Below are 25,537 nucleotides of genomic sequence, written 5' to 3'. Positions count from 1 at the left end.
AAACTTTTAAGCTTCTTAAATCTAGACAATCTACAAAATAATGAAATAAAGACCTTTATAATGTTTGGTAATTTGTAAACTCTCCCAATGAAAATTTAACAGTTGATTATCACAAGCCATTATGAAGTGACTCCAAAATACATCTATGTCACAAAGGCACTCACAACATCCCCAGGGGGTAGGGAATCCTACAATTTCAGAGAATTATAACGTGTCAAATTTGATGGAAGAGTTAAATGGAAACTAAGAAAATCCATAAGATTTATCAAATAAGATAACATTGCTAAAGAAAGTAATTTGTATTATATTATTAGAGTCAGAAGATAGATTTTAAATAATTGAGAAATGGCAAAGGGAAAAAAATGTATTACATAAATGTTTTTCCCTCAAGTTTAGTAGTAATGGGAAGAATGATATAAAATAATGCCATATAAGAATAGTAGGGAAGTGTGGAGGAGATTCCAACATGTCCATACACATTGAAGAAGGATTCACTGGATCAGACAAATTTAAGGGAGAGAAGTGAATTTGTACTAGCCTTAGTGATGAAGATCATCTTACAACAGAGATTGTAGCAATGGAGAAGTACATAACAAAGATCATTGGAGAGGATAAAATGGAATATAGGGAAGAAGAAAGAGCTAATGAAAGACCATTTTTCTTCTTTGAGTAAAGTAGAAAATGAAGTCCTATGTTGTGAAAGGGGAAAAAGATGGATAGAAAAGTTTTCCAAGAAAGGAAAACAATTTTGAATAACCATTATAACAGATTCAATTAGTAAAGAATAAAACTAGATCAATGTAGCAATATGGATATGGTTGAGGTAAGATAAATTTGCATTAGACTCAAATGGTAAGATTTCCTTATGGGTTAACCAGCTGAATATATGTGGAGAGTACTGAATTATTATTGATAAGGGTTAGAAATAGTTTCTCATACACTTTGTGAATCCAAATTCTTTCAGTGGCATTAGCTATCACTCAACCATTACATTATTCATCAACTTGATGACCATGTCATCTACATCTTTATGCAAGTCATTGATAATTTTTTTTAAAGAGAACTTGGGCAATGGCGGAGTAAAGACAGTATAGAAAAAGCAGCCATAAAAAAAGGCAGCATAACCTATTAAAGGACAAAGTGAAATAATTTTCCAATCAAAGATAACTTAGAAAATCAACAGTAAAGGTGTCAATGCAGAGTGAATGAAGCACCATCATAAATGGGTCCCAGGAAATCAGGAAAAGGCCTTGGGAGTCACTGAACCTGCAACTGCAGTGACTATTTATGAAGCTCAACTCATAGATGATAAGGGGGTCAAACAACTAACCAGAAGACAATAACATGTGTCTCTTTGCTAGCACTGGAGACAGGATTCTATTGCTTTGTTCAAATTAAGATCTATCTCAGAGTGTTTAGTGGCAGTCCCAGGGCAAGGAGAAGCAGTAACTTATCAAAATTTTCAGACTACAGTGGAAAAAGAAACTTTACCACAGTCCCAAGTAAAAAAAAAAGCAATGAAGAAAAGAAGGAATTGAAAAGCAGAATTGATAATATGGGAAGAGGCATAAAAATCCACTTTACAAACAACTCCTTGGGGTGGCTAGATGGTACAGTGGACAGAGCACCAGCCCTGGAGTCAGGAGTACCTGGGTTCAAATCCGTCCTCAGACATTTAATAATTACCTAGCTGTGTGGCCTTGGGCAAGCCACTTAACCCGTTGTCTTACAAAAAAAAACAAACTAAAAAAAAAAAACAACTCCTTGAAAATAGAATTAGTCAAATGGAAAATGAGATCTAAAACTCACAGTGGAGTTAAGATTACAACTAAGAATCACCTACCAGCAAAAGTGAGCATGAATTTTGGGAGAAAAATAAACATTCAGTGAAGTAGAGGAACTTCAAGTGTTCTTGATGAAAAGGGCAGAACTGAATCGAAAATTTGACATTCAAACTCAAGACTCAAAAGAAGTAAAAAAAAGGATAAAAATAAAAGAGCAATCATAAAGGATTCAACAATATCAAACTGTTCAAATTTCTATATGGGAAGATGATACATGAAAACTCTTTTGAGAAGTTTATCTTCTGGAGGTGATTCAAAGAAAATAAATAGATGGCAACAGTGTGAAATTAAGTGAACAAGAGGGAGAGGAAAATAGGAAGAGATAGGATGGAGTAAATTTTCTCATAGAAAGGCATTCAAGAAAGCTCTTTTACATGAAAATGAAAATGTGGGGGGCAGCAGACAATGCTTGAACTTGATTCATATAGGGAAAATGTCAATATATATGTGTGTGTGTGTGTGTGTGTGTGTGTGATCAGAAGACAGAATCATTATTCAATGGCAAGACTATATAGACAAGCAACATTGAAAGAATTGGAAACTCGAATTATCTTGTTATACTTAATAACTTTTTTGTTCTTCACTTTTACAAAGTGTTTGAAATTGTAAACTGCTATTGCTGGCTGGATACTCTCTTCTTTGCTTTTCATAATACTATCCTGACAACTTCTTAGCCAATTTTGTCAAATTATCATTCTGATTCTCCTCCAAATATATGAGTTCTCACGATTTTACAAGTGATCTCTTATCAAAGTAAAATTCAATTTACCTCCATGAAAGTGATTCTGAGATCTATATATCCAATAAACATACTTTTGAACCCCAATCCCACATCACCTATTAACTGTTGCATAAATCTAACTGTATGCCCCTTAGGCAACTCAAACTCAGCATGACCAAAAGAGGACTCTTGAATTATTTTTTTCCTTCTTTTAGTTTATTTCATAGTTTCCTATGATATATATATAAGCAATTTTAGCATTCATTTTTAAAACTTTAAGTTTTCAGGGGCAGCTAGGTGGTGCAGTGGATAGAGCATCAGCCCTAGAGTCAGGTAGACCTGAATTCAAATCCAAACTCAGAAACTTAATAATTACCTAATTGTGTGACCTTGGGAAAGTCACTTAACCCCACTGCCTTACAAAAAACAAAAAACAACAAAAAAATCTTTAAGTTTCAAGTTCTCTACCTTCCAACGTCCCCAAGTCTACCTCAAAAAAAAACAGCAAACAATTTTATATAGGTTATACATTTGCAAATCATGCAAAACATTTAAACAACAGTCATGCTGTGAAAGAAAAAATAGACCAAAATACCCTCAATAACAATAAAAAGAAATGTTTCAATCTATATTCAGGTATCATTAGTTCTTTCTCTGGGGATGGATAGTATTCTTCCATTAAAAGTCCTTAGGAATTGTCTGATACCATTGTAATACTGAGAATAGCTAAATCATTCACAATTGTTCATCTTGTATATTTCATAGTGCATTTGCCCATGGAGGTCTGTCCAAGTTTTTCTGCAATCATCCTGCTCATTTCTTATTTCATAGTAGTATTCCATCATAATCACATACCACATTCAGTCATTCTCAATTGATGAACATATCTTCAATATCCCATTCTTTGCTTCCAGAAATGAGTTCCTAGAAATATTTTTCCTTTTTTTTATCTCTTTTGGAGTACAAACCTAGTAGTGTTATTGCTAAGTCAAAGAATATGCATGGTTTTATAGTCTTTTGGACATATTTCCAAATTGCTGTATGGAGTGGTTGAATCAGTTGACTTTTATTTTTTCTCTGGTTCTAAAAAATATCAGGGCATTTTTCCTTGAAAATATGTTGAAAGATTATATCAAAGCTCTTATTTTGGATCATGACTTTAAAGTAATCCAATAATCTTTAAATGATTTTTTTCCAGGTAAATTGTTTTAAGGAATTATTTTCTTCAGTGAACTTTTGTATCCTTATTTCCATTTGACAAATCATGATTTTTAAACTTTTTCTCCTCATTATTTTTGTACTTCTTTTGTCATTTTGCCTAGTCTATTTTATAAGTCATTATTTTCTATGGTATTTTTTTATATCTCCTTTACCAGGATATTGAATCATTTTTTATAGTTTTCTTGTATTTCTCTTCCAATTTTTTTTCCTTTTCCTCCCTTATTTGATTTTCAGTATCCTATTAAAAAGATTTTTGAAACCTTTCACGACCTAAGACTAAATACACATTTTTCCTTGGAGGTTTTAGATGTAAAAACTTGACTTTAGCTTCTTTCTGAGTGTATGTTTTCATCTTTGTTTCACCATAGCATTTTTATACTCAGAATTTGTTTCATTGCTTGATTTTTAACTTTATTAAAGTAGGAGTCTACTTACAGGTAGAAGGTGTACAGTTTTGAGATTTAGGGGTTTTGTATATCCATATTTAGAAATTCTTCAAGAGACCTGCAAATTTTCAGTTTTTCCAAGTTGCTATATTTAAGGAAAAGTGTTGCTACTCTACTGGCTTGTGGTTTAGTCTCTGAGTGACTGAAATCACTCTTTTCTACCCTGCAACTATGAGAAGGCACCCTGTTCCACTGTGGCTCCAAGTTCTAGTACACTAGTGCTCCTCCTTGCCCTAGAATTGTTTATAAAATAGGAGTAAATATTGGAAAAGTTTGCCTTAAAACAAAAATGTAATTTTAAATATTAATAGTATACTCCTTCAGAATTATGTTTCTCTCCTCTGGCATTTTCATGGAATTTGGCTGGTCTGAAAGGTGTGCTTAGTCAAGGAGTAAATAACTCCCTACTTCTATCATATAAATCTTATCAACACTTTGTCTATCCTTCAGTGCTCTGAGAACCAATATATTTAAGTTCTGACCTGCAGGTCTTTATATACTCTGTATTATCTCTGAAAAGTCCCTTTTTCATCTCTCTATTTATTTTGAAGACCTATGATCTATTCCTCCCCTGGTCATAATGAAATCTTACTCAGTATAGTTGTAAGATGGATTTTTGTACAAATACTGTAGGGGAGTAGCTGCAAATAAATGGGTAACTGTGGTTTACTGTTGAAAACAATTCACATTAGGTTCAAGTCAAAACTTGAAAAGATGTTTCAAAATAGCTTAAATAGAATATGAAGTCAGAATTACAAAAGAAACTATAATATATCACTTTCCATAGGTGATCTATATATAGATATGTATATGCACATGCACATGCATAATTAGATATAGATATATGCACACATGCACACATAATAAAGCACCAATAAGGTCTTATATTCAAATTAAACTACAATTCATTCACACAACTAAGTACAAAGCAAAGATGAAGATTAGGACTTCATAATTCTACAAATATTTAATATCAAAAGTGTGCTAGGGATGGTGTTGAATGTTGGGGAACTTTGACAGAAATGTAATCCTCTTATGGTGAAATCTCTTTCCAGTGATGCATATAGCAACTCACTAAGGTATTCTATGATATGCAACTTACATCTCCCAAATATGAAATAGGGTGAAACCTTTTAAGCATCCTGCAGTTTGTTCTTGATTTCTTTTTTCATTGTGTGGATAACAATGGATCATGCATGCTATTCTTTGATGTTTCCTCATTTTTAACCACATGACCGGACTTTTTTTTCTTCTATGCATACATGAGCCTGAAAGTACATTTTATACAACTTCTTTTGCTGGTTCACTGGCAATTTGTCTCTTTCTACTAAAGAATGCATCTCTATGATTCTTTGGGTGATATCAACTTTGATTTTTTTTGCAGACTGTGGTATTTCTCAAGTTTTGGTCAAACAGCAACACTTGAAGAACATTATTCTTACATTTTTTTTTTGGCAAGGCAATGGGATTAAGTAACTTGCCCAAGGTCACAAAACTATGTAATTATTAAGTGTCTGAGGTCATATTTGAACTTCAAGACCAGTGCTCTATCTACTGTACCACCTAGCTGCCGCCCAAGAATACTATTCTTTTAAAAAAATGAGTCTGTTTCTGAGGGAAATGTCAGATCATTAAATATATTGAGCAATTTTGTTGTTCATTTATTTCAGCTGTTTTCAACTCTCTATGAGCCCATTTGCAGTTTTATTGGCATAGACACTGGAGTTGTTTGTTAAACAGATGAGAAACTGAGTCAAACAGGGTTAATTACTTGTCCAGGAACACCTGGTCAAGATTGTTTGAGACCAGATTTGAATTCACAAATTTGAACCTTCTTGATTTCAGGTCTGCCCCTCTATCCACTATACTACCTAGTTATCCAAGTATAGTCATCCAGAGACAATTCAGTTCTCTTTTGAGTTCATTATTTATATACTGTATGTCACATTAACACATGTGTGTGTTGCAAATACATATATATATGCATATTTTTGAATATTATAGAGAGAAAGAGACAGACAAAAACAGAGACAGAGAAACAGAGAACTATTGTCAGTTAAACCTACAGCTGGAAAGAAGCATTCTTCATCCATTTGTTTTGGTTTATTCTTATATTTTCTATACAGATGCTTAAACCAAACTCTGTCATTTAAATTATTTAAGAGAGTCTATAATGTTCTGGATCTTAATGAAATAATACCACATCATGAACAAAAGCAAATTAAAAGAAAACCATCATTAATAAGGAATTATGTTTCCATTTATATATTGCTCCAAGCATCCACTCTAATAGTGTCAAATCCCTTTGGCAAGCATTAATGACCCTGTTTTATGCTTTTCCTGACATAAGTGACAAGTCATACAAAAAAAAATCTACTCTGTTTTTTTCATATAATTTTACATGCATTGGGCATATATGCCAAATATGTACCTTATTAGAGAAGAATAAAAAATTTTATAAAACAAAATGATTTTAAAGGCAATGAGTAATAAATAGTAATAAATTTTAAAGGCAATAAGTAATAAATAAACAAGTTATATGTACTAGTTATTTTAGCCAATTATATAAGTGTGAAACCAATCTACTATATAATATTGTTTGTGCAAACCTGCCCATTACCTCACAGTATCCTTGTCAAGGCTGTACTTATTTTGTATGTAAAATATTTTTAATTGAGATTTTTTTACTGATGTTAAGTAATCATTTAGATTTTTAATTATTAATGCATTCTTAATAATTTTTAGTAATCTTAATGTTCAATTTCTTTTCTATAGTGCTTGTATCCTCTCCTCTTTCAGACCTTTTAAGGCTGATTTTTTTTTTAGGTTTTTGCAAGGCAAATGGAGTTAAGTGGCTTGCCCAAGGCCACACAGCTAGGTAATTATTAAGTGTCTGAGCCTGGATTTGAACCCAGGTACTCCTGACTCCAGGGCCTGTGTTTTATCCACTGCACCACCTAGCCTCCCCAGGCTGATTCTTTAATGCCCTCAAAGCTGTTTAACTTTCACCATAGACATGTTCTACATTTATACCCCATATTTAGTGCCATTATTGTTTATGTATGAAATACTTCAGGAACTGTAATGTTAGAATCTAAATGCTATGTCTACCCTGTAACAGATGGAGGAAATGATTTGTTAGAGAAATTTTGATATATGTTTTCTATCTCTTGTTTGTTTTTATCTTTGTTCCATCGGTAAATGCACTAGGGGCTTTTTAACTTAGGTTGTTTATCAAACTTTCTGCTTTTCTCTGAACTCCTTTATGTTGTTCTATTAGGTGATGCACTTAAGAATCTTCCATCATCTTCCCTTATATTATTTTGCAAATAAATAAATCAGTGATTCCCTTCAATTTGTATTTGATGAATAATGTAATTTACCATTTCATTTGATCTCCTGACTTCTTAAATTAAGGGAATAATCCAGGGTAAACTATATTCCTATTAAATTATAATAAAGTATCTAAAGATTGAACATCAAAGAGAAAGTTTACTAGAAGCTGGACAAGTCAATCTTGATCGCATACCATAGCCTCTAGTTTTTTAAATTTTCTTAACTCTTCCTTCAAATTACATTTCTCTTGCTTATAACTCTAAGACAAACTATATCATTATTGATTTTTCATTTGTTTCTGAGAGAATTTTATTTTTTCCCCCAATTAGATTATACAAAGATTTTTAGCACTCCTTTATTTAGGTTTTTGCAAGGCAATGGGGTTAAGTGGCTTGCCCAAGGCCACACAGCTAGGTAATTATTAAGTGTCTGAGGTTGGATTTGAATTCAGGTACTTCTGACTACAGGGCCTGTGTTCTATCCACTGTGCCACCTAGCTACCCGCTACACCTGCTAGCCGCCCCCAAGCACCACCTAGCCACCCCCTAGAACTCTCTTTTACAAGATTTTGAATTCCAGATTTTTTTCTCCCTCCCTCTCCTCCCCCTACTGACAATGAGATATAGTATATACATGTATTATCATGTAAAAACTATTTCCATATTAATCACAGTTGTGGAAGAAGAAACATTTCACAAGGAAAAATAAAACCTCAAGATAGAATAAGTGGAAATAATACTTTGACCTGCATTCAGAGTTCATCAGTTCTTATCTGGACATTAATAGTATTTTCTTTTATAAGTCCTTTGTGCTTGACTTGGATCTTTGTATTGCTGAAAAGGGTTGATTCATTCACAATTGATTATCAAATAATGCTACTGTGTACAATGTTTATCTGGTTCTGCTTGATTTACTTTTTCATCATTTCATACGTCTTATCAAGCCTTTTGTTTTTCAGAAAATCCTGCCTGTTCGTCATTTCTTATTACATAATAACATTCCATTACATTCATATATCATAGCTTCTTCAGTCATTCCCCAGTTGATTGACTTCCCCTTGGTTTCTAATATTGTGCCACCACAAAAAGGGCTTCTTTAATTATTTTTGCACATACAGGACCTTTCCCCTTTTTTTATTTTTTCTTAGGGTACAGACTTAGCAGTGGTATTGCTGGATCAAAGGGGATGCATAGTTTGGTTGTCTTTTGGGCATAGTTCCAAATTACTCACGAGAACTGTTGGATCAGTTCACTTCTCCACCAACAGTGCATTAGTATCCCAATTTTTCCCAAAACCTCTTCTATGTCACCTTAGTCAATCAAAAAAGTACAAGTTGATACCTCAGAGTTGTTTTATTTTGCATTTCTTTAATCAAAACTAATTAAGGCACATCACCTTGTGCCATAAATAGCTTTCATTTCATCATCTAAAAACTGCCTGTTCATAACCTTTGACTTTTAAAAAATTGGGGAATGACTTGTATTCTTAGAATTTGAGTCAGTTCTCTAAATATTTCAAAAGTGAGGCTTTTGTCAGAGATACAGGTTAGATATTTCTTAATTGGCTATGGTATCTTTTAGAACAATAAAGTTTTCTTAGTTATCTTTTTTAATTAGATCTATTTTTATTTCTTCTTTGGGATCACTATTGCTACCTCTACTTTTTTTAATCTTTTATTGGGCATAATAAATTCTCCTTCAGGCCTTTACTCTGTGTTTGTCATTCTGCTTCAAGTGTGATTTTTTACAACAACATATTTTAGGATTCTGGGTTATGATCCACCATGCTATCATTTTCCACTTCATAGAAGAGTTCATCCCATTCACACTCACAGTTATGATTACTACCTTTGCTTTTTCCCACCATCCATTTCCTCCTCTTCTTTGTCCTTTCTCTCCTTTCACCCTTTTCTTCCATATGTTGTTTCCTCAATTAGATTTTGTAGTTTCTTTTCCATTTTTGTATTCCATAATTGCCGTTTTTAAGGAGTTGTTTTCTTCAGTGGATTTTTGTATCTCCTTTTCAATTTGATTAATTTTACTTTTTTGTGCAGTTTTCCATGCTGCTGACTTTTATTTATAATGATCTTGCATCACTCTCATTATTTCCCAATTTTCTTCACTCATCTGATTTTGTTTTTTATGATGTCTTTCATGCATTCTTTCAGGATGCAAGATTACTTCCATTTTTCTTTGTGGTTTTGATCATACGTGTTAGTATTGCCAATTGAATTCAATTATCCACCTGTGAAGAATCACTCTTTTGATCAGGGAATGAAAGTGTAAAAGAAAATAGAGATTTATTAAAGGAAAAAACTATGTGGATTGCTTATTAATCTTGGTATGACAGCTGCCAGATTCAGCAGATGTCTACAAAGTGAAAAAGGGACAAGATACAATCAATAGTATCCAAGGGTGACAGAATCTCAAGAGCAGAAACCACCCATTTAGCAGATTTTGCTTCTTCTACATTCACAGTTCTCTTCATCATTAGATATTATTGTCCTCTTCTGAATTTCTACCTTTATCTTTCCTGTCACCATAATATCTTTCTGTGATAACAATTTTGTTGTTTTTTGCTCATCTTTTTTTTGGTCTTTGTTTTCCCTATATATTAATGTGAGTCTGCTCCCCAGGTAAGAAGGGCAGTGTTTCAGGTTTCTTGTGCCAGTGGCTACAGGCTCTGGCTATTTATCTGGTGTTGCATTGATGTTCCTCTAAAGTCTTAGGCTGCACTGAGGGGATAGAACAAATGTAGCTGGTGATCATAAGGGTCTCACCAATGCTAAACTGGGGTCCTACTAGCTGCGTCTGGTGTGTGCTGAGGCTGGTGAGGTGTTCTGGGTTTCCTGATGTTGGCCTCAGTAGGCTGCACACTTGGTGAAGGATATGCTGAAGCACATGGAGGTCTGACTGCTGGAGGATACCTGCCTTCCCGGGGCTACACCATGACTCTCAGAACTTGAGCCTACCATCTCTTCTAGCCAACTAAGGCCCCTGATGAGAAGTGGTGCTGGTGTTTGCCTGCTCCACTACTCAGGGGCTCAGGATATTTCATTGGACTGCTGAGGTAGGACCTGTCACTGACTCACTACGATTATTCTTATCCTGAACTGTGCTCTCCCTTCACCTGAGATGGACCTCTCCTGAATATCCTCCAAGTTTCATAGGCTAAAAGATAGTTTTACCCCCATCCTCTTTGCTGTTATGCCATTCCAGGCTCTACCTTGGGGTGCTGCTTCATAGTTGTTTAGGGGCAAACATGGAAGAACCAAAGCAACTCACTACTTACTCTGCCTTCTTGTTTCCCTGAAGTCCATGTCCCCTTCCATTTCAAAGGAAATGGAAGATACTTTTCATTCTGAATTTAACAAATTCCTGACTCCCCAAAAAAGGAAATATTAAATTTATAACAATGAACAGAAAAAAAGATATTATGTATATAATCAGGAAACGATATTGTCAATAGCTACATGTATCTAATTATTAAGTATACAGGTTTAATGTCAATAATAAACAAGAATTTAGGACTGAAAGAATAATAATACTCCTTTTTGTCATTGTGATGGAAAGTCTTTAGCTCTGCCATGGAAACCTTTATTATTAGTAACAGTTATTTTCAAATAAATCAAGTCATTCCTACTTTAAAAAAACCAAAACATTAATTCTCATTATGTTTTCAATTCATTCCATTTACATGCTATGGCATTTATTCACATTTGAAAAATTTAACATCCCTTTCAAAAATAAGTCAGTTTTCATATATGAACTGGTACAATAAAAAATATACTCATAATGTAATTATGTTCACTTATGGGATTTAGGAAAACATCTCATTATCTTAATCCCACCTCATAGGTCAAAGAATACTTAATAGTGACTTGCCATTATAATGTCCCTTCTATATTTACTTTTTTTGAAATGTTCAGATAAAACAGGCTTGATGATAGAAAGGATATTTGAACTTCATCTATAATGGCCTATTAAAATAAAGAAAAGTGTTTTTAGCTAATCCATGGAAAATTTCATTGCTTCACAAATACATAAATAGCTAAAGCCAAAACAAAGGAGAAAACAACTTCCACAAGATCCTTCTTGGAAAAAAATGTTAGAAGCAGACTTTTCTGGAAGACTGTAATCTTCTAAATATGTTTCTTTCAATAAGTACTTTGATGCACACATCTCTTGGGTAATATGCTTACTTTTAATGAAGTATAAATCAAGTTAAAATTACAGTAAATCAAGTTTCTGTAGATGAATTATTCTCCAGCTTTAGAAATGCTAATATGAGCACCTGCTTCATTTTATCAAGATCATTTGAGTTAATGTGCAGATGTTATTCTATCACTATATACTTCTTGGGAAATGACTGATCAGATGTTTGTCACTTTGACATTGGGGAAAACCTACCACCTGTTTATTAAGATAGAACACAAAAAAACAATGTTTTCTTTGAAAGAAGTAGCCTGTGAATTTATTAAGACATACAAATGTAAAAATCATGTTCCTTTACTTTCTTCTTAATACCTTTTACTAAATCACAAAGATAAACCACCTGGCAATTTGTTAAGTTTAAGAAAAGTAGTTCTAGCATCAAAAGCATATGTTAAAAATGGTAAGGTGCTAAAAAGGTTAGGGTATTATTGTCTAATGAACAACTTGCTGGAAAAGATTTAAGATGGGAAAAATATCTATCTAAATTTCAATAAATTGACTATCATTTCCCTATGGTACCCATGTTATATGAAGAAAAATGATGCATTAAGAAAGGAAAAATCAATTCCAACTTTAGGAGAAGGCAATTATATGACATTTTATGTCACATAATGAGATAACTATTCATGAGTATTAAGGAATCTGTACAGGTTAGTACTCCTTCCTAAAGTTTTTTTTTTTCCTGAGAGTCTTTCACCAAAGAACTTCATATGCCCAAGAGTAAAAAAGCAATTAATAATTGAGTTTATGATTTCCCAGTGAACACAGCCAATACATACTGAGGTAAGTTGTCCCTTACAATTCAGGAGGGATTTTTTTAGACAAATGTTAAGTGCATTGTAGGGATTTTTTAAAATAATTTGTTATACTTTTAGAGAAAAGAATTAAGCCAAAATATCCATTTATGCAATGAGGTTAGTGGTTTTATTCTGGGATCTAAGATAACTTAAAAAAAATTTTCAAATGGAAAATTTATCAAGCATCTACTATGTTCAAGTTGGTATGCTTTCCTCCACAATTAATTGCATGGTAGGATCTTCATAGATTACATGGATAAATATAGTTTCATAACATTCTTTAAATAAAGAACAATTTTAACATGCACACTATATGCTCTTGAGTAAAGATTGCATGTTATCTGTCTTGACATCTGAGACCAGAATGAATGTGTAGAGAACAAGAAGGTGTCTGAATGATATGAAATGAGGACCAAGGGAAAGAAAATTTTCTTAGTTGGTCTCAACTTTATGTAGGTATATCATAGGTTCTCAGATGATAAGACAGGAGAAAAGTTACTGTGGGAAGTTTGAGAAGTACTGAAATTGTAAAGGCTAAAAAGAATTACTCATAACTAGGTATATAGGCATGTATATATTTTATAGCAAATAATATTGATTCATTTGCATTATTCAAATTAAGGAAGGATAGTACTTACTGTTAATTGCAAGAAGCAATTTATCTCTATTCACTTAATAAGATATGCTACAAAAAATAAAGCAACTAAACACCATGCAAAGTCTTATAGGAATGACCTTTTTGTCCCACCCTTCCCTGGAGTGAAGCATTGAATTCTTTCTTTGAAACAGAAACAAAAATAAGAGAAAAGGAGTCTTGAATGCCTCAGTTTGAAAAAGAGTGTTGAAAGTACTCTTTGAAGTTAAACTAAATAGTTCCCAAGACAGTAAATCCTAATGTCTGAATCATGCATAATTGGCCACCATACAATGCAGTACCTAATCACTGTCCAGTACAAAAAATAGGGACTGACAGATTCCAGAAGTTAGAAATCACATTGGAATAGAATGGCAAAGCTAAAAAACTTAATAGTGTTCAGAAACTAGTGGAACTCAATATAGCAGTATTGTTCTGTTAATTCATGTATCCATTAATGCAATAGCTTGAATTAAGGAGTTTATGTGGGTTTGTGATTTCTTCTTTAATTTTGTTTATTTTCCAGTTATCTGAATGAAACTTATCAAAACAATAACCTTAAAAAATAGCATAGTGGGCATAAAAGTTTTGATAAGACTGTCTGAAAGAGCCCAAAGCATGGTGATACCGGTCAGGGAGAAAGGAAAGCCCTGTGGTAAAAAAAAAAAAAAAAAAAAAAAAAAAAAAAAAAAAAAAAAAACCCTTTATTTAACAAAGACTTGGGGGGAAGGCACTGAGAAGAAACATAGATGAGAAGAGGCATTTGTCTTTTGTCTTCATGGTTTGGCTTAATCAACCCTTATCCCAGAGACAGGTGGGACATTAGTAATAGTAATTAGTAATAGAATAGGTCCTGATTGGTGGTCAGTTGTTAAATTCAAATGAACACAGAGTAGAACACAGAGTAGAAATTCCTAAATGAATCCAAGGAAACAGCTCTTCAGTGACATTATCAGAAAAGCAGCATGCAATCCAAGCAGGAAAAAACTGAGAAAATGATTTTTTTCAGAGTGCTATAAACCTACATGATAATTTACTTGCATAAATAAGCTACTTACTATATGAGTGCCTCAGTCTACAATATGCATTTTGTCTTATAATGTTTGATATTATGTTCTAGACCAAAGGTATTTCATGACAAATAAATGACTTTTTATGGCTTTTAAACAACTAATCTTTTAATGGCTAGAATTGAAAGTAAACAGAATATAACAAATAAAGGTCATATATATCATTATCAGTGCTAAAGATACATATTTTTTCAATATTGTATTCTAAGCACTAATTTTTAACTAACCTAAAACATGGTGCACATATAAGGATACCTTAATTGTCATTTTAAAATTTTATTTAACGTCTTTAGCAGTCTAGCAAAAAAACATGGTTCATTAAGCAACCATATTATATAGGTGGTCAATACAGGATATTCAGGGAGAACTAGCACTCTGATAAGAGGGTTTGCTGAGCCCTTTTAAAGGCTGTTCCATTTACATTTTGTGTCCACCTGTCACTCAGTTCCCACCTGTGACTCCACTAAGTTAAAGCATATGAAATACCCACATCCTGGTAAAATCATTTTGGCAAATGGGTTAAACCATGCAAAGTGTAACCCACAAGCCTTAAACCTTTCAGTGAGTTAGGGAAGTGTCTACTCCAAGCATGTGAAGACTTTCCTCAGAAGAACAGGAGGATGAGAATAATTTGCTCCATTGGCCATAAAGATGACTGAAACAGTGGCTTCTTTAGAGATGTCTTGGAGATTACTATTTAGGAATAGCTTGAGCTAAATCAACGTTGTCAAATTCAAATGGAAAACCATGAATAAGGATTCCAATAGGTTTGTAGAGTAACTTAGAAAACTACATATTAATATAATCATTTCTATGTTATATTTTTTACTTTATTTCATGATCCATTTATATTTTAATCAGGTTCAGGCCACACCAGAGAGTGCTGAGGCATATTTTAACACTTCTGGTTTCAACACCTCAATACTGGTCTAGATTCTTTTCCCAAACTTCCTTCAAGCTTTGAGTCTACTTATTGGATTCCCCAGTTTTTAATACTACTTGCAAATAAGCCTAAATGATTCTCATTTTCCTATCACTACCTCCACACCATACCTTTCACACATCTTTTCCCACTTCTTATTTGTTAGAGAGGGGACAAAATGAGAAATAATGGAAAAGAGAACTCAAAATGATTACATGGCATTGTAGTGATTTCATCTCATCAAGCTTAAATGTGATTGCTACATTTTTCATTTAGGGAAACTTTAAATATGTATAATTCTTGGATTAAACATGAAAAACATTTAAAAGGACACCAAAGGGCAGAAAAGAACAGATTCAAAGATAGAATGTAGTCTTAAAGGTAAGATCTGGTCTATTTTTCTCTTTGTTTTCTCAGCTTCTAATATAGAGTCTGGCAGAAAGTGGATATGAAATAAGTGTTTAGAGGAGATACATATAAGCAAAACAAAATGAGAGAGAAGAGATTCTGCCTTTAAGAGTAGGTATATAAGAAAATATAAGATTTTTTTAACAGGAAGATTCTGGACAGCTATGTGGTATAATGGATTGAACACTAACCTTGTAGGAAGGAGAATTTGATTTAAATCTAGCCTCAGATACTTATAGCATTATGGCCCTGAGTGAATCACTTATCTCAATTATTTCCAATGAAAGAAAAGGATGGATTTAAATTGGGCTGAAAATACTACAAATGTGAAAAGGTAGGATGCTTGGAGTATGTCTTCCTTGACTAACCCCACTTTATAAATTTCATTATTCTCAGGTTTTATATTTTGGCTTCATCCAGTCCCACCTTGCACTAATAGACATGTTGTCTTGTCTTGTTTTTAAATTGTTTCATCTGTATATTTTGCATTTATATTGAAATTTAAGAAAAAATTTCTGTCAAGGGATTTTGTAACATCTTTAAGGAGAAACAATATGATTTAAAAAAAATCTTTCTCCAAAACTGCAAACACACACACACACACACACACACACACACAAATATACATAAACATATACATATCACAAATCATCTCAATAATTGCATAATGGATGAAATAAATGAAAAGGTAAAATAATGTATTGACTGATGTGAGAAGGCAAGAAGAGCCAGACAAATAAATGAAGATAGGAAGAGGCTGTTTGTCTATACTCAGAGAAAATAAATTTGAATCCTGGCATTGCCATATGCTAACATTCACAACTCAGAAAAGTAAACTTCAAATCACAGTTTAGGGGTAGCTAGGTGGTACAGTGGAGAGAGCACCACTGCTGGAGTCAGAAGGACCTGAGTTCAAATTTGGCCTAAGACACACTTAATAATTGCCTAGCTGTGTGGCTTGGGCAAGTCATTTAACTCCATTGCCTTAAATTAAAAAGGAAAAAAAGGGGAAAAAACATGATTTAATTTTGGCAAATCACTTAACATACATGACCCTCAGTTTCCTAATTTATAAAATTGGGGGACTGGAATTCTAGATGATTATGAGCTTTAAATCAACTATTCCTCTGAATTTATCTTTAAAAAAAATTTAGCAAATAGGGGCAGCTAGGTGGAGCAGTAGATAGAGCACCAGCCCTGGAGTCAGGATTACCTGAGTTCAAATCTGACCTCATACACTTAATAATTACCTAGCTGTGTGGCCTTGGGCATTGCCTAGTAAAAAAAACTTTAAAAAAAATTTAGCAAAGAATATTTGAATATACAAAGAAGTACAAACTGTCTGGAAAATTATGGATTCATATAAGTACTTTTATTTTTTGTACATAAATGACTTGAAAAAATTAACACAAAACAAAGAAAGTGAAGGGAAAATAAATGCTTCCACATATACAACGCCTTTGGCAATCAAATAAACTTGCCAGCTGCTTTGTAGGTGTTTCTCAGGTGATAGCTGAGGAAGTGATTTGCTCATCCTGCCATTTCATATGCTAAGAAAAATTTCATTTTTAAAATAGTGAAAGTTGTTATACATTTTAATTTTCATCTTTAATTCTGCACAACTGGAAAAAGAAAGGCAAGAATCTTTGTACTTTACTGGTACATTTGTGTTTGTGTATATAGGTGTGTATTTGTTTAAGAGAAGATTATATCTTATCTATCTATCTATCTATATATATATATATATATATATATATGTATGTATTTGAGATATGTCATCATAGCACTTCTTTCATATTGAAATGCCCTGGAACCTTGCATTAAATAATCCTGGAAGGGAAAAGGGGTAAGATGGAGAAATTGCATATTCTTATATGATGATTTATGGAAGGCATGGTTCATGGGTTAATAATAATTCGAGGAATTTGATCTGGGGTGACACACCTCTTCCAAACAGTTATATAAATTTACCTATTAAGAAACAAGTCCTGAGGTATAAGAGAAATCAGTTGTTTGTATTTCAGGCAGAAAGAATTGAAATATGCTTAGAATACAGGGCAAAAGTATAAGAATGTGTGAGCAGAGACAAGATAATGGAGTAGAGGGAAAATTCTAGCTAACCCTCCCAATACTCCCTTCCAAACATCTTTAAAATGTCATCTTGCCTTTTTTGTAACATAGCTAAAAAAGAAATATGAATTGTCTGATTATATAAGGAAAATAAATAATGTAAATATATTTTGTAAACTATATTGTAAAAAAGTAATAAATATTCAATTGCACTCAGTATAACAAGGGTTTGAGGGAAGGAAAGAATGTGAAATTCAAAGTTTCAAAAATGCATGTGAAAAAGAAGGAAGGAAGGAAGAAAAGGAAAGAAATAGATAAACAAATTTTAGTTGTGGAAACCAAAGATTTTTTTTAATTTAATAAGAAATTTCCAAGTACAATGCACTAGGCAAGGCAATAGAGATGAAGACAAAAATGGAAAATAATGCTGGCTATTGGAAAAAATAGGAGAGACTTAAGTAAGAGAGAGACCAAGCCTGAGGCATATTTTAATTGAATCTAAGAAATCTATAAAAATAAAGTGCATTTCATATTTGTCTTAGGATGCAGAGGTAGAAAATGAAATGAAGCCTTTCTAACAGGTCAGTCAGCCCAAAAACAAAGAAACAGAAAATGCTCTCAATGGGAAAAGATGAAAAGTAGCATGGCACTGGGGATTTGGATTTAGAAAGCTCTGAGTTCAAATCTCATCTCAGATTTTTGTTGTTAATCTCTTGGATCCTCAATATTCTCATATGGAAAATGTTATATTCATTCTCTACGGTTCCTTTAAACTCCAAATCTATAATTATATAATACCTTGATTACATTGGTATATATCAATTTGGTGTGGGATTGTTACATTGTGAAAAAAAATACTATATACTTCATTATGCCATAATGGAAAAAAAGAGAGCTAAAATTCTGGCATAGGTAAGTATGTACTTCAACCTTCTGAACTTTAGCTAGAGCAACTTAGCTTATATACATTTTTCTCAATTATCTATAACCCACATTGATTATAATGCCCTATTTATACAACATTGGGATAAAGCATATCAAAAAGTGCATAACTAAAGGGACAGCTAGGTGGCACAGTGAATAGAGCACTGGCCCTGGAGTCAGGAGTACCTGAGTTCAAATCTGACTTCAGACATTTAATAATTACCTAGCTGTGTGGCCTTGGGCAAGCCACTTAACCCCATTGCCTTGCAAAAAAAAATGCATAACTAAAAATGAAGGTAGTTTGTCTCATGACAAGAACCATTACCAACAAACAGGCCATATTCTTCATTAGTATCCTCATGATATCAAAACAAAACAAGGAAGACCTCCTTTGAGTAGAACTTAGGGCAGGAACAAGATTAGATTACAATATATTAGAAAGATTTTTATTCTGATTAAAACAAATATTGTCTAATTTGAGAAGTAGTGTGGCATAATGGATAAAGATGAAATCTCAAGTCCCACTTCTTATTATTTCCATTTAGTCAATTGTGGAATTAGGTAAATCATGGACACCCAGGTGTTGAGATGGATAGAGTATGAGTCCTAAAGCCAGGAAGGTTCATCTTCTTGAGTTTAAATCTGGTCTCAGACCCTTACCAGCTGTGAAACCTTGAACGAGTCTCTTAACCCTATTTGCCTCCGTTTACTCATCTGTAAAATGAATTAGAGAAAGAAATGGTAAACCACCTCAATATTTTGTGCCAAAAAATGGACTCAGAAAAGAGTTGCACATGACTGAAAATGAACAAAAACAGACAAATCAGAGTCTTTACTCTTTAGTGCCCACAGCCACCCACCTCTCTAAGACTATTAATTATAGAGCAGGTATCTACTTGGATTGCTAATGCAGTTCTTCATTGGAATAGATAGAATCACAAACAAAATAACATTAAAAAGTTACAGCAATCTTCTAAGGTACATCTGTTCCCAAGTAAAATTTTGAACATAAAATTTATTCCTAAAGGGTTATTTCATCTTTCAAATATATGCTATGAAAAGATTTCTTTCTTTTTCTTCTAAAAAGACCATTGCTGAAATGAGCAAAAGAAATTGACTTTCTCTGGGTATTTTCACCTAGAAAATGTTTGCCAAGTATTACCTTTTATTTATTTAATGGAATTTGAAATGAAATGATGTGAAATAAAGCAATATTGAGGCCAGAAAAGAACTTATTCTCCTGAGGATGGAGAGTCCTTTAAGTGAAGTACAAGATAGTTTGCTTTGCTTCCTTACTTAGATGATAAACGTAACTCCTAAAACTATAGGAGTGCCAGAGAACTTTTTGTTTATACATTCAAAAGGAGAAAGATGTTGTAGTGTTCTGACTGTTCTTACCACCAAAACAAATTTATATGAAGTCTCATTAAGATGTTTCTAACAAACTCAGTAATTATTTCCTTGTTTGTTAGACTGTAAACATATTTTGTCTCTCTGATTGTCAAGAAAATCTTCCTTATTTCAAAAAACATGTCCTGGGGCAGGGATAAGATGAAAATGCAAAGCTAACATTTTGATGATTTTTTTCCAATATATTTTATCTACAACAATATTAAAAATGGTCTCACCAAATCTTGAACAAGAAACAGCAAAATATTGCTGTGAATCATTTTTCTAGCTAAAGTCAGCATAGGAAGACAAAGAAAGATCTACACACACACACTGATGGACACTGTACAGAAGCACAGAGTGGCAGAACAATAATCAGAGGTGATGGCAACACCGGACTAGGCCAATATTAGTGGTGATGGAAATGAGGTCAAATCGCATAGATGATAAGGGGATTGAATATAAGATCAGAAATATATTCCAAGGCACCCCCTGTATTAGAATTGCTTGCATTATTAGATGTTATTTGAAATTACCCATTAACCAATTATAGATGGAATTCCATAGTTTAGAGCAGCAGTCACATCTCTTACCTGTGTAAGTATTAAAATACAGACAAAAAGGGAGTAAAGAGACTTCACCTTAGAAACTCATCAAAATAAAAACACTAAAAACTTATTGGCCTCAACTGAGATGTGAAAGCAGTAAAAGAGCATAAAAAATAGGAACTCAAGTCACACATTCCCCCATCACACAGAGGTGAACAGAACTCAACTATAAAATAAAGACCAAATTCAAAAACTAATTTGGAAAAACTAGTAAATTACAATTAAAAATCAACCTGACCAAAAAATGTTTCTATGCTAATAGGACAACAAACTCAAAAGAAAAAAATAATCTTGAAGATAAGTATAAGTCACAAGTCCAACAAGTATTCCTGGAAGAGCCAAAGAAAGACAAAAAGACTAAAATATGTAGGATAAAGTAAAAGTAGTGCTAGAAAAATATTGTTTATCTTTAAATACTTGCATAAATATAGTAGAGAAATGACAGATCAATGAATTGGACTCACAGTTAAAAGAAAAATTGAAAAATAAGACATTAAAAATTTCCAATTAATTACCTAAATAGTAATCCTGAAATCAAAGAAGAGATTAATAAAATTGACTTTTTATAGACTAATAAATAAAGCTAGGAGTTGACTTCATAGGGAAAATGATAAATAAATAAAAAACTAGGTAATTTGATTTTTTTTTAAAAAGGAAAAAAGAAAACCAAATTGCCAGTATCAAAAAATGAAAAGAATGAATGCACAGCCAGTGAAGGTGAAAATAAAACAATTGTTAGGAGCTATATTGCCCAATTATATGCCAGTAAACCTGACAATCTAAATGAACTTGATGAATATTTACAAAAACATAAATTGATTAAATTAGCAGAAGAGACTAGCAAACAAATAACCCCAACTTAGAAAAAAAATTGAACAAGCCATATGTTAGATCTGTAAAGGTGGGGTGGGAGGGTGGAACAAAAGGACAAGTCAGAGACAGTCACACAGAATGAATAACAGTAAGATTAGATTACAATATATTAGAAAGATATTTATTTAGATTTTTATTCTGATTAAAACAAATAAATAAATTTTACCAATCATTTCAAAAATTAAATATAATTCTACATAAACTATTTGGAGAAATGAGTAAAATAGTACTGTCAAATTCCATTTTTGATCTAAATAAATTTCTTTTTGCTTTAACAAACATTCATTTTTCAGTTTTCTATGAATAGAGAGGACATGTTTCATCACAGGTGGCAACAATTAAGTAAGTGCTTAATGTTCTCTTTTCATATAGCTTAAAAATAATTTGGGAAGTGGAAAATTGAGACACTTATTCATTATAGATGAAATTGTGAGCTGATTCAACCTTTTTGAAGAGCAATCTAGAACTTTGCCTAAAAAGTTATTCAACTACTTATACCCTTTGACCCAGTAATAATACTACTTGCAATATTTCTGAAGATAATTTGGGAAGAAAAGGAAAATAACCAAATTTTCTAAAAAAGGAAATTAGCTGCTCTCTTTATGGTGGAAGAATTGGAAAGTACATGGATTCTCATCAATTTGAAAATGAACAAGTTATAGTATACAAATAGGATAGAATCCTACTATAACATATAAAATAAAGAGGATTCATGTCTACTTACAAGTCTGCATCCTCTCCTCCAAGGCCCATCTGTACTTTTCCCCAACTCAATTTTTTTTTCATTTGAAGATTAAAGATAATGTCCTTTAATCAGTTTTGATAGAAAATAATCTGCCATGGCTGGAACAAAAACAATACTCAATTGCCTTTAGTTCTAATAATCATGAAGTCCACAACTACAAGAATAATGGGATCAATGTTTGAAAGACCATGAACTGAAAGAACACAACAGACACATCACTGGTCCTGACTGAGCTCCCAAGTATGATTGAATTTTAACTTCTGGTGCTCAAGTACGACATTAAAAAGATCATATCTGGGAATGTATTCTGATGATCCTGAGAATTATTTGTGAATAATTCCCTGAAATGATCTCCTCTGAAGAATAATTTTGTGGTAGGTAGAAGAGCTTAATTGATTTCTTTGTGCTCCTTTGAGTCTGAAATGATTGGTAGGTGAGCAAATACTTGAGAAAACCAATTTGTTCTACTGACCTTAGTTAGGACTAGGACCCCAACAATGCTTTGCTAGTGTTGTATTTTATGACTCAAATACAAAACGTTTTCTGCCTTCATTAAAGAAGTTGATGAAAAACCAGCCAAAACACCTTGGGATTCTAAGGTGCCTTTTGGTCAATTTATGTCAAAGTCTAGTGGTACCAGAAGTAGTATTTGGGTCCATGGGTTAGTTTCTCTGTCAATGGGAATTGCTTCACTTGCATTAGCCATAATAGTACTGTATTGGTTGCTTATTCCTCTATGATGATTTCCCAGCTGAAAACAGAGTTTCTCCCATTCCTGAATTTGCTGTTTGTCTCTGAGAACAACGTGGTGGTTGTCGGCCATGATTGCTTCCCAATGTTGTTGTTTAGTTATGATAATCCTGGCTGCTTGACTTTCATCTCTCCAAATTAGACATTCTAAAACAGAGTATTTAGTGCAATAGTCTTCCATGGAACACTTCTGCAACATAGCCAAGAGGGCCACAATTAATTGGAATGCTGTAAATACATTTTCTAACATGACAGACACTGGAAAAAATGAAACTCCTACATTTATATGAAGATGTGAAAGACCATAACACAAGTCAAAAGTCAGAAAATATTCTTTGCAGATGTTTTATTTTTGTTTTTTTAACACAATTTATGAAGGTATTTTTTTAGTGTTTTTGGCTAGGCAATGGGGTTAAGTGGCTTGCCCAAGGCCACACAGCTAGGTAATTATTAAGTGTCTGAGACTGGATTTGAACCCAGGTACTCCTGACTCCATGGCCAGTGTTTTATCCACTGAGCCACCTAGCCGCCCCTATGAAGGTATTTAAAAAAAAAACAAGCAGTGATATCTTTTTTTTTATTTGGCTATTTTATTCCATTCTTTACCAAAGCTGTTCTTTAGGAAGTCTTTCATGGAAAGCTGTAACACTAAATTAAAGGGGATTTTATGTAAATGTTCTGATAGAAAAATATTTTTAAAATATAGGAAAAAATGATGAGTTCAATGATTTTAGGAAAACATAGAAAGATGCATGAAATAATGAAGAGCAAAATGAGCAGAACCAAGGGAAAATTGCTTACAGCCATAGAAATATTTTAAGAATGACTGAATCAATGAACAGTTTTGACTATTATAAATACTAATTAACTATAAAGTGCATATAATGAAAGACACTATGCATCCAGAGAAAGTACTGGTAAATAGAAGTATGTAAATAATAATTTTGCATACACACATATACTTGTATATTTGTATGTATATATATATATATATATAGTGGATTTGAAAGGAATGCTAAATTGTGACTAGATTTGAAATCACATGAGCAATCATCTTTTTATTGTACTATATTAATGCTTGTTTTATTGCATAAATTAAAATGCTTATTTATCCCATAAATTAAAAAAAATTTACTGAGTGATAGTTATATGCAATATACTGGGCTCAATGATGTAGAAGATACAAAAATGAAGATTAAGATAGTACCTGTCTTCAAGGAACTTAACATCTACAATGGAGGTAGGCCATTTACACTAATCATCTTAATGAAAAATCAAAGGGAGGGAAATTGTAATTAGAGTTATTTATGTGCCAAAACAACTAAAGACAATTTCTGACCAAGTATCTGACCAAACTCTATAATTTTCAAATGTGACAATACATGATAATCTCTTCTTGCTGAACTGGTTGCTCTACTTCTGAATCACAATAATAAACATTTATTTGAATGTCTCTAATCAGTCACCATTTAATGACCATGTCCCTAAGTTATTGAACTTTGACCAATTTGACATCTTGACAAGAAATGCACATTGCTACAATGGGGGAGGGGGTACTGAATTTAATTCTGCTTAACTAACTATAAGGGGAAAATGTATATACCAAATAGCATACAGGCAAAAATTTACAAATGATGATAGATCTAAAAATAAAGTCACAGAAAAAATCAGTTATTTAGCCTAAAAAGAATTGTGAGTGTTGATAGAGAGTTGTCTTCAAAATTTTAAGAATTAACATTTGGAAATATGAACATGAAAAGTTTCCAAAATTTAAACAGCATATTGACAGTGGGAACTGCTCAGAATTCAAACAAGGTTTTTACCTAGTCTCAGATCACAAAGTGGCAAATATTTTTGTCTCAGAATTCATTTACGAAGAATCTAGACAGCCATTGTAAAGATGTTGAAGAGAAGATTAGGAAAGAAACTAGACTATTTAACTTTTACTGCCCTTCTAAAAACTGAGATTATATTGCTTTTATTATATATTCAAAATTATGCAAAGTACAACAAAATTCATACAAAAACAGTATGATATGGCCTTCATATTCTTTCAAAATTGAAATTGATTGATTAATATTAATTGATCTTTGTCACTATATTATTGCCCCTTTTACTTATATATCTTTGTTCTATTCCATAGATTGAAACAAAGTTTAGCTAATATACCTCCAATCAAAATTTGTACAATTTGATTCAAAAATCTATAATATCTATTTTATTATGATCTTTGTTTATCTAATTTGGTTAAAGTTATTTTAAACCAAAATTTTTTACTCGTATGGTTCAATGCTCACAGCTTTAAAAAATTGTGAACAATTGTTTCATATCACTTAAAACAAGGGGAAAAATGCAAATTAAAAGTACTTTGAGATTTTACTTCAAACCAGCAAATTAGAAAAGAAGACAAAATTTGTGTAGTCAAAAATGGAAGAGCTATAGAAACACATAAATAATGCATTATTGTTTTGGAGCTGCTAAATGTTCAACTTTTCAAAAAATAAAATTAAACAAATTCAAGAAAGTGACTAATCTATATTCCATTTGACCAGAGATTCCATTTTT

The 25,537-nt window shown here is 32.6% G+C and overlaps 1 pseudogene; it reads left to right on the top strand.

The window, feature by feature from the left end:
* The first annotated feature begins 22,316 nt into the window (after nucleotides 1-22,316).
* On the top strand, nucleotides 22,317-23,262 carry LOC141498977 (actin-related protein 2/3 complex subunit 1A pseudogene; annotated as a pseudogene).
* The last annotated feature ends 2,275 nt before the right edge of the window (nucleotides 23,263-25,537 follow it).

The sequence above is a fragment of the Macrotis lagotis genome, chromosome X (assembly GCF_037893015.1).
Source record: "Macrotis lagotis isolate mMagLag1 chromosome X, bilby.v1.9.chrom.fasta, whole genome shotgun sequence".
In the NCBI taxonomy this organism is placed as follows: Eukaryota; Metazoa; Chordata; class Mammalia; order Peramelemorphia; family Peramelidae; genus Macrotis; species Macrotis lagotis.
This window is presented reverse-complemented; position numbering and strand designations above follow the sequence as displayed.